The sequence below is a fragment of the Pteropus alecto genome, unplaced genomic scaffold (genome assembly GCF_000325575.1).
Source record: "Pteropus alecto unplaced genomic scaffold, ASM32557v1 scaffold110, whole genome shotgun sequence".
Taxonomy (NCBI): domain Eukaryota; kingdom Metazoa; phylum Chordata; class Mammalia; order Chiroptera; family Pteropodidae; genus Pteropus; species Pteropus alecto.
The window spans coordinates 4080481-4090936 of record NW_006431920.1 but is presented as its reverse complement, the minus strand read 5'-3'; the positions used below and the strand labels follow the sequence as shown (position 1 = coordinate 4090936).

General features: G+C 38.7%; 1 long non-coding RNA gene across 2 annotated transcripts in view; it reads right to left on the bottom strand.

Annotated features, from left to right (window-relative positions):
• The window catches only part of LOC107195298, a 15969-nt gene that overhangs the window by 3791 nt on the left and 1722 nt on the right, over window positions 1-10456 (bottom strand). Inside the window, exons 2-3 of one of the 2 annotated variants that reach the window (XR_001516408.2) lie at window positions 9967-10015; window positions 9611-9856 (exon numbers count right to left, since the gene is read on the bottom strand). This is a non-coding gene — a long non-coding RNA (uncharacterized LOC107195298). Of the gene's footprint in view, window positions 1-9610; window positions 9857-9966; window positions 10016-10456 lie in introns of those variants that run through there. The other variant, XR_001516407.2, reaches the window with a different exon arrangement.

The window sequence follows — 10456 nt, the reverse complement described above, 5'->3', positions numbered from 1 at the left end:
AAGAAAGAAGGAAGGAAGGAAGGAAGGAAGGAAGGAAGGAAGGAAGGAAGGAAGGAAGGAAGGAAGGAAGGAAGGAAGGAAGGAGAAAAGAGAAACAAAAAACAGAATAAACAGAAAATGACAAAATACCAGACTTAAGCCCTAGTATATAACACTTTAAAGACAGAGATTGGCCGATTGGATTAAGAAACATGACCCAACTATATGCTCTTACAGGACACTTATTTCAAATACAATGATATAGGCATTGATAGTAAAAGAATGAAGAAAGACATATCATGCAAACATTAGTCAAAGGAAAGCAAGAGCAGCTCTAGCAATATCAGATTAACTAGACTTTAGAACAAAGAAAATCACCAGAGTCAAAGAGGGACATTATGTAATGATTTAAAAGGGAACCTATTCACCAAGAAGACATAGGCGTCTTAAATGTACACACACCAAACAATAAAACTGCAAAATATGTGAAGCAAAAGTGTTAGAATTAAAAGAAGGTATAGACAAATCCACAGTTGTAGTTGGAGACTTCAACAGTCCTCTCTCAACAAATGATAGAACTAAAGAGAAACTCTTCCATGATATAGAACTCAGTATCAATAATCAAGAGGATCTCAGTGATATTTATAGAACACTCTACCTAAAACATCATAACACACATTCTTTCCAAGTATCAGTGGAACATATACCAAGATAGGTCATATCCTGGGCCACAAAATAAACCTCAAAAAATTTAAAAGAGTCAGAATCGTACAGAGTGTATTTTCCAGCCACAGTGGAATCAAACTAGAAGTAAAAAATGGAAAAATAACATGAAAATCTCTAAACGCTTGGAAACTAAACGGTACACTGCTAGATATTTCAAAAAGGAAGTCTCAAAGAAAATTTAAAAATTCAGTTGAACTGAATGAAAATGGAAATAAGACATTTTAAAGTTTGTCCTCATAAAGATTATATGATTGTCTACATAGAAATCCCAAGAGGAAAAAAAAAAACAACTAGAATTAATAACTGTGTTTAGCAAGGTCATAGGATACAAGGTAAACATACAACAATCAATTGCATTTCTATATACTAGCAATGAACATGTAGATACTGAGATTAAAAATACAATACCAGTCACAATAGCTTAAAAAATGAATTATTTAGGTGTAAATCTAACAAAACATGTATAGGATTTAAATGTGGAAAATTACACAATCCTGATGGAAGAAATCAAAGATCTACTTCTCTGAGAGACACATTGGGTGCATGGATTAGAATACTCAGCATAATAACAATGTCAATTTTCCCAAAATTTATATACAGTTCTAACACAATTCCTATCAAAAAACCCAGCATGATTTTTTAAGTAGATATAGGCAAGATTATTCTAAAATTTATATGAAAAGAGAAAGGAATCAAAATAGCTAAAACAATTTTGAGAAAGAAGAGCAAAGTGGGAGGATGAAGAAGTCTACCTGGTTTTAAGACTGATTATGTAGCTACAGTAATCAAGACTGTGTAGTGTTGGTGGAAGGATGTGCACATAGATTAATGGAACAGAATAAAAAAAAATAAAAACAGATATAGACCCATACATAGATGCCCAACTGATGTTTGGCAAAAATGTAAAGCAACTCAATGGAGAAAATAGAGCTCTTTCAGCAAATGGTGCTGGAACATAGAGATAACCATCCATAGGCAAAAATAGAAACCTCAGCCTAAGTCTCAAACCTTATAAAAAATTACCCTCAAATACATCATGGACATAATATAAAATACGAAACTTTAAAAAGCAAACATAGGAGAAAATCTTCAGGATCTAGGGCTAGGCAGAGTTCTTAAATGTGACAACAAAAGCATAACCCTTAAAAGGAATAATTAGTAAATTGGACTTTATAAAATTAAAAACTTTTTCTCTGCAAAAGACCCTGTTAAGAGGATGAAAAGACAAGCTACAGAATGGGAGAAAGTATTTGCAAACCACGTATCTGACAAAGAACTAGTATGTATAATATATAAAGAGCTCTCAAAGCTCAACAGTAAAACAGACAAACAAAAAAAACAATTAGAGAATAGGCAAAAGACATTAGGAGGCAATTCACAAAAGAAGATATACAAATGGCAAATAAGCATACAAAAAGATGTTTAACAACATTAGTCATTAGTGAAATACACAACAAAACCACAATGAGATATCATTAAATGCCAGCAGAATGGCTAATCTAAAAAATAGTTATAACCCAAGATGCCAGCAAGGATGCAGAGAAATTTGATCACTTGTCCACTACTGGTGGAAATCTAACATGGTACAGACTCTCTGGAAAACAGTTTGGCAGTTCCTTAAAAATTAAACTTTCAACTACTATGACCTAGCAATCAAAGTCCTAGGCATTTATCCCAAATACACGCGGACTTATATTCACACGAAAACTTCTACATGAATGGTCGAGACAATAATAATAATGTTTATTGATAATAGCCCTAAACTGGGACCAACCCAGATATCCTTTAATGGATGAATGGTTAAGCAAACTGTAGTACATCCATACCATGGCTATGACTCTACAATAAAAAGTAATAAACTACTAACATGAACAACAGCTTGGATAAATCTCCAGAGAAGTATACTGAGTGAAAAAGCAAATCCATTTATATGACATTTATGAAATGACAAAAGTATAGAAATAGAGGACAGATTAGCGTTTTTCAGGTTTTAAGGAGAAGGGCATGGTGGGAGAGATGTTACTGTGGCTATGATGGTGCACCACGAGGGATCCTTGGCTTGATAGAAATGTCCTGTGTTTAACTGTATCGATGTCAATATTCTGGTTATGATATTGTATTACAGTTGTGCAGGACTTGACATTGAGAGTAACTGAAGAAATATTACAGGATCTCTCTGTATTATTTCTTACATCTGCATGTAAATCTATAGCTATCTCAAAATAAAAAATTTAGTTAAAAAATGGATCTGAAGCAAAATCTGCAACATGTTAGTATTTATAAAAATAGTTTGTGGATCATATGCGTGCTAACTATATAATTTTCTGTACTTTTTATGTTTGAAGTTCCTTTACTTAAAAAAAAAAAAACGTTTCAAGTCCCAGGTCAAATGTCACCTCTACTCAAGGCTACTGTCAGTTAGAATTTCATTAATTGCTCTTTCTCCATGATTCTATGGGAATAGAATCAGAGTTAGAGTATCTAAGTCTAGGGCCATGTTATTTATCTTTCTTTATACCTCTTACAACAATCCCCATATTTAGTCCAATGCTTTGAATGCAACTGCTATTCTTATGGATGCTATTATTTTTATACATTTAGCTGTGTCCTAGAGTTCTAACTTGAATGAACGAAAGAAAGAAACAAACCACACAATTTGAATCTTCATTCCATAAAGACAAAAAAAAAGCCAAAACAAATATGTTCTAGAAATTCAAAGAAACCATAAGGGTATTGAAAAGTAGCCACAGTGTCTTTTTTTCAAAGCAGTTGCTTTGCACAAGAGGACAAGATATAGCTTATGGGGCAGTAATTCTGTTTTTGTTCCTCTGATGCTGGCTTCTCTATCTTTGTATCATTTAGAATGCTTTTGGTGTCAAGTAATAGGTATTGAACTTAACTGCTTAAACGATGAAGGACCATCTTGGCTCACAGAACTGGACAGTGGCTAGAGCACGGTCAGCATTGACCAATTGCTCAGGGTCCCATTCCAGTTCCCCGAGCTCTGCATTCCCCTGTGGGCTGACTTTCTCCGCAGGCTAACATCGAGAGTTCTGAGCCTCATATTCTCCCATGATGATGTCTGGAGGAAGAGAAAGACTCTCTCTTCCTGTTACTCTTCAGAGTGAGGAGACTTCCTCAGGGTACCCCAGGCAACCTTCCCCCTTATCTCATTGGTTCACTTGCCCATCACTGAATCAACCGCTGGCAGAGGGGATGGGATCTCAGACAAACCAACCAGGCCCCAGTCTCATCCTGGGGGCACCGCTGCTCCTGAAGACCTGAGAATTGTCCTGAGCAATCCTGGGGTTCAGGAGGGGTGCTAGAGGCTAACAATAAAGTCCATTCTGCTCTCCCCATCCACCCTCATTCACACTGTGGGTTTTATTTATGCCCCTTTCTTTCTGTAAATTTACTGTTTTATTTCTATGAATGATGTCATACCAGGAGTTTAAAATTCTGGGTTGACCAAATCTGAGAAAAGAGAGAAACCTTCTGCCACATGTTTTCTGTCCACGATGATAAATGCTAAAATATCTCAGGCTAGAGCCAGATGCGGCGTCACTGGCTACAAAGTCACAACGAAGGGTCCACAGGCTGTGGAGAAATGACTCAGGTGCAGCTCTGATTCCAAGTTCACGGGGAGCCAGACAGAGCCAGATTGGTAATAAGAAGGCAGGGGTCTGTCACTCGGTGGCAGCCCCTTTGTGGCTTGGGTGAAGTTGGTGAGTTTCCCTAAAAGCAGACCAGAGGCCGGATGCCTCCACAGAAAGTCTGAGAGCAAACCTAGATAAAGCAGTGCGTTCTGGTTTGTGTTTAAAAAATTGAAAGGTTAAAGGGAGAACCGGAAATCAGCCAGGAAGACAGGCCGGGAGAGTTGTACGTTCCCATTTTAGGGTTTAAGAGGAATAGCACAGCATCTTGAAGCAGAGAGATATTCGAGGATATCAGACCACCACATTCAGGTCTGCGTGTCTGCTAATGAATATTCTAGTTCCGCACCGTCTCCATGGATTTGCAGGATCAATGTTCCGTTAAGCCTCCACTTAATTTCACTAAATGAAGCCCTTTTGTTGATTAAAGAAAAACAGCTACGAAATTCAAAATGAACTTGGGAACTTGGATTAAAAGCAGATAAACATAGAGAGAAACCACTGAAGCCTGGGGGAAATGTTATTTAATGTCTGCCACTGATAGTAAGAGATTATTCTCTCTAACTGTCTAATTTATTTGGAAGAGCTTGAGATATTTATGGGACTGGACTAGTAAAAATTTAGTGGTGATTTAAGTACTATGAGCTCTGGAAAGAGAGAGAGAGGAAGGAAGGAAGGAAGGAAGGAAGGAAGGGAAAGAAAGAAAGAAAGAGAGAAAGAGAAAAGTTGGGGTACAAAAAGTAATTTTTCCTCTATTCTCTGAAAGTTCTAAGAGAACATATTGAGGAACTATTAATAGTGCTTCTTTCTGAGCAGTGGGGCTGGAGGTCTGGCAGGTGGGGATAAGAAACATTTACTACCATTCCGTATGGTAGCCATTTTTTTTTTTTTATTCATCATGACCTGTTATGACTATTATAATTTGTACGAGTTAAGTAAAAAATTTTTTATAAAAAGGAAGAGCTTATTAAATGTATCCCCAGCTTATAGAGAAAATTAGGACCTGATTTATCAGTTCTTGGTTCTGTTATGTCTAGGCTATCGTCTTCCCTGTGAAAAATTCGTGTTTGAGTTATCCTGGGCAGCCTCATTCATAGGGGAGGAATGTGGGCCGCTGATTTCAATAACAATACAAGACAAAGATTCTAGACTGTATGCTTTGTGAAGAAGCTTCATGTACTAAATAGCACCGTAAAGATGCCACTGAGCCTGAGCTGTACCATTCTCATAAACATTCCAGGAAATGCCCGAAGATCAGACACAGTTCATTAGGAAATGTAACAGAATTGTCACAAAGCACAAGTGACAGATTTTAACTCAAGCTAGTTCAATAGTGCAGAAAGCTCAACCTGATTCTGTTTTGGGTGGGGGAAGAGAAAGAATATCATAATCAAGGCACAATTTCAGGGGAGGGAAAACTCCTCGACGGGTAAAGAGTAAATGTCTTTAATGTTTCAAATACACAGGTGTTATTCTGCTACCAATATCAGAGAGTTAAACAAAACCCCCACGTAATTAACAAGGATTTGTAGTAGATCGGGTTTGCTCCTCACTTTCAAAACACCTGAGCTAACCCGGAGTTTGTAACATCTCTTTTTGTCTTTGAAAATAATAACTCAAATTAGATTCCCTAAACTAAAAACTCTAAGCCAGCAAAAATATTGTGATGTGTGATCACCTTAAGCTGATGTATTTGGAATACTGCCTACCTTTTTGATACTAGTATTTCAGTAACAGTTCATAAAATAAACTATTTATCCATGTTTTCTCTTTATAATCTTCCTGATCTATAGCATCGATATCTATACTACAGATGAGAGATACCAAAGCCATTGCTAAATTTCACAGAAAATTAAGGTTGAATAGCCAACCAGGAAGCTTTTGTCAGCCAAAGTCCTCTCCAATCTAAAGAAATACAACTTTTGTTTATCCCTCTCTTTGCCTTTCCTTTCATCTTTCCTTTCCTTTCCTTGCCCTTATTCTATTTCTCCATCTTGCTTTATATTCCTTTTTCCTGCCTTTACTTCCTAGAAAAGAACGAACGGGTAGCGGAGCTGGTGAGAGGGTGGGTGGGTAGGGCACCTATTGAACACTCTTGAGATACTCGCTACCAAAAGTTTTTCACTGAAGGTTTTGACTTTAAAGATCGAATCTGCCTATAAAAACTTATACTTGAAGAATATGTAGAAACAAAACTATAAGCTTCTGATTAACAAAAGGACTGTAATGATTTAGGCAAACATGATGGTTTCTTTTTTCCTCGAGCATTTTATGATTCCCTCTTAAGTCTCTAGAGTGTCATTTACTTGATCTGGGGCCTTATTAAATTCAACACAGTCTAATTCTTGAGTAACTAGAAAGGGTGCTTCCCCCGCCCCCCCCCCCACCTCTGTATGATTGTTAATACTTGCTTATGTTCAGAGTAAGGACTAGAATCAGTAGAAATTTTATTTGATATAGTTTATTTTAGAATAATGGGTGCTCCTCAGAGCCGTGGGGTTTGCTTGGTGTGGAGCCGAGTGAATAGTTTAAACAGCAGAAGAAAAAAGCTTAGGAAAAGACCTAACCCAGGGTTTCTCAACCTTGGCACTGTAAACTTTGGGGCTGAAAAATGCTGCCTCGGGGTGTGGGGGGCTGTCTCTTGCATTGTGGGATATTTAGCAGCATCCTAGGCCTCTACGCAATAGTATCAATGGCACCCTCCCCTTCTCCAAGTTGTGAGAATCAAAATGTCTCTGAATACTGCCAATGAGATGGCTCATTGGGGCGGTTACTGGAGGAGGCAAAATCACCCCCACTTGAGAACCACGAACCAGAATTCAGCAGTGTAACAGTTTTATGAACAGTCTCGGGGAGTTATTTCAGAAATTTTCAAAAATTAAAAACTGTAGCAGAGTAAAATTTTACATGCCTATGCATTTTCCTTGGTCATTTGCCAGGAAGGTGTGTCCCAGTCTCTCCCAGGGGACTTGGGTCCGCTCCAGGAATGGACTTCAGTGATCTAATAGATTTTTTTCCTGTCTCAGTATTCTGGCTAATGACAGCATAATCAATGTGCTGATGCTGAAAACATGCTGAGAAAACAATGGGAACAGGGTCAAATTCTCCTGAAGAAAGATTTTTTTTTTTTAGTAGCCTGGGCCAAACACAACATTTCAGGGTACGTTTTTCATAAGGTAGAAAATGTTAGAGATTTAAGGCGAAGTAAAAACGTCAGCCTTTTTCTTGTATTCAAGTCCAGTACACATTCGTATATAGATGGAGCTAAGATACAATCGCAAAAGAAGTCTTGAAATATGTTAACAGGTGGCTTAAAAAAACACAGCCAAATCTATATATTCCGTTTGGCAATAAAACACCTCATTTCCTTTTTGAGAAAGATATCGCGCTACACTCCTTAGATTCAACTGAATTATGAAATGCAGAAATTGAGACTTGGAGACAAAAAGGAAGCCATTTTTTCCCTCTCTCCCTCTTTCCTTCCTTCTCTCCTTCTTCCTCCTCCTCCTCCTCCTCCTCCTTCTTCTTTTTTATTACAGTGTTCACACATATAAGAAAAGTTGATTCAACACATCTGGATTGTGAAATCAAGCACGAGGCATGGCTGTCAGTACTAGTCTTGCATACTGTTAATATTCAATTGCACATTTAAAATCAAGCAGCTGCCTTAGCAAGCTCTGTAAAGAAGGGAATGTGGATTTTACTAGCTTCTCTGAAGCTTGCAGAATTTTTCATACTGTACGAACCTAGGACAGGTCTTAAACGGTAAAAGGTAACATTATTCAACAAACTGGTTCCTAGTGGGAGCCTGGCCCATCGGTTGCACCATACAGGTAGCTCTTTATATCTGAAAATATCTGCTAGAGAGGGACGAGAGCGTCCGACAAGTGACTGGCCAAACTGATAAGAACTTCACTTTATGGAAAGACATCCCTATTAATACTTTCTAAACCTCAATAATAGGAATTATTAAAAGTCTGACCTTCAAGAGCCTTATACTATAAACAAGCTAAATTCTCTACTTTTTGTCCAGCTCCTGTATTTTCCCACTTCCAACCTCAGCCCAGGTGGTTTCTTCTGTCTGGGATGCTCTTCCTTCCCAGGGCCAGGTACCTTCCAATCCCGTCCGTCTGAACTGCCACGTCCTTGCAAAAGTCTCCTTTCTCTTATCCTCTGAGACTGAGGACCTTTGAACCAACTGCCTTAGCACATTCTCTCACATGGCAGACATTTCACTTTCTGTCATGTTTTGAGGTCACCTGCCTTTACTTTCCCTTTATGTGGAAAACCCTTGTAGGGAAGGGTCTGCGTCTGGTCCCTTGTTCTCTTTCCCCTCCCGCGTGGCTTAGAACTTTCTACGGTGCGTTCGGTAGAGAACATGTTAAATAAACGACCCTTCGGATCCCATGGTCGTGTCTGATATTTGTTCAGCTCGGAGTCAGTCTTCTTGGAAGGCAAAGGTAATACCTTGAAGCTGCTCTGCAATCGCATCAGGTGAAGCAAGGCAAAGGCCAATTGTAGCGCGACTCGCTGGCCGGATGTCGCAATCATTCTCTTTGCAAATGTGTGTCAGCATTTTTGCATCTGTTCTTTCTACATATCTGGGGTGAACAAACTCCCCAGTAAACACTGGCCGCTTCTCGAAATGGGACACGTTACTAAAGATGCAGCCATTCCCTTTCTCTCTCTGTTGTGTAACACACCAACCTGCTCTTTCATATTTAGAAACGTCAAAACAATTACATCACCTCGTCTAACTCCTCTGTAGGGATATCGCTGCCGGAGAGATGTTGAAATGAGACTCTGCCTGACCTTTCAGAAAAACAAGAAAGAAATGCCGCAGAAGGGAATTCTTACAAACGAGGACGATCAAAATTTAGAGTTCCTAAAAAATCTGTTGGCGTGTAACTTTATAGAAATTCACGTTTGGATGAAAAGAATGATTTGAGCTGAATATTTTCTCCCTCAGAATGAGAATCAGAATCCTTTAACTCGGCCTGGCTCTGGGTCTGTCAGCCTTCCTGCTTCTGAAGAACTGAACTCTAGGAAAACATTCTTATGTTTTCTGCTAATTCGTGGTCATTGCCTCTTTTGCAGTATTTGAGAGTCATATAGAGTTTATTTTGTCTCCAAGATGTTGTGGCATTGGGTGGGGCTCAGGTGGTATTGGGGGAGAAGTCATCGTGCTCTATTGGACAGCACATGGAAGGTCATCTGGGTTGGGGTCCCAGCCTTGTCACTATGGCAACTAAGGCAAGCCAATTAACCTCTCTGCCTCCTAGTCTCCTATTTGAGAAATGGAGATGATAACAATACATAGCTTCCAGAATTATTGTGAGCTTTCGATGAGATCGTACATGTGAAAATACACTGGAAGTTATACAATGCTATATGAATGCCAGTTCTTTGTATTATATCGGCAGACTCTATGGTATCCAAACCATACATCCGTTTATTTCACATCAACCACGCTTGCTGTTTACGAACACCTTCTCCATCTGAGGGACAGGAGAAAAGATGGGAAACACGCAAAATAACATTACAAACTAAATGCACCTTGTCAAGGAGAAACGAGGTTAAGGAGACAAATGAGTTTAATCATGCTTACTTTGTGAATTTGGAAAAGTGGCTTATCTTCTGTATGTCGGCTTCTTCATCTGTAAAATGGGAGATGAAATAGTTACTTTTCAAAATCAAGTAAGACAATACACCTGAAGTCTGGTGTATACCAGTACCTGTCATATCTGTTTGCTTGGTAAATGGTACCTTTTCAAGGGATAAGAAAAAGTGGCCAACCGGATATTATAAGGGTTTAAATCAATAAACAAGAAGCATTAGATCTGGTTGGAAAAATCTGGAAAGACTTTGTAGAACATTAAAATCTGACCTGAGGCTTGAAGGAGAGAGAGATTTCTGCATTTAAGATAATGGTAGAAATGGCTACTATGTTCCACAGACTGTTCAAAGCCCTTTACATGCATTACCTCATTTAATAGTCACCCAAACATGGGTCGTGTGGTCATCCCCATTTTGCAAATGTGAAGACTGAGACACAGAGTCGAGTTGACTAACCCAAAGTCTCACAGACGATTGGGGGC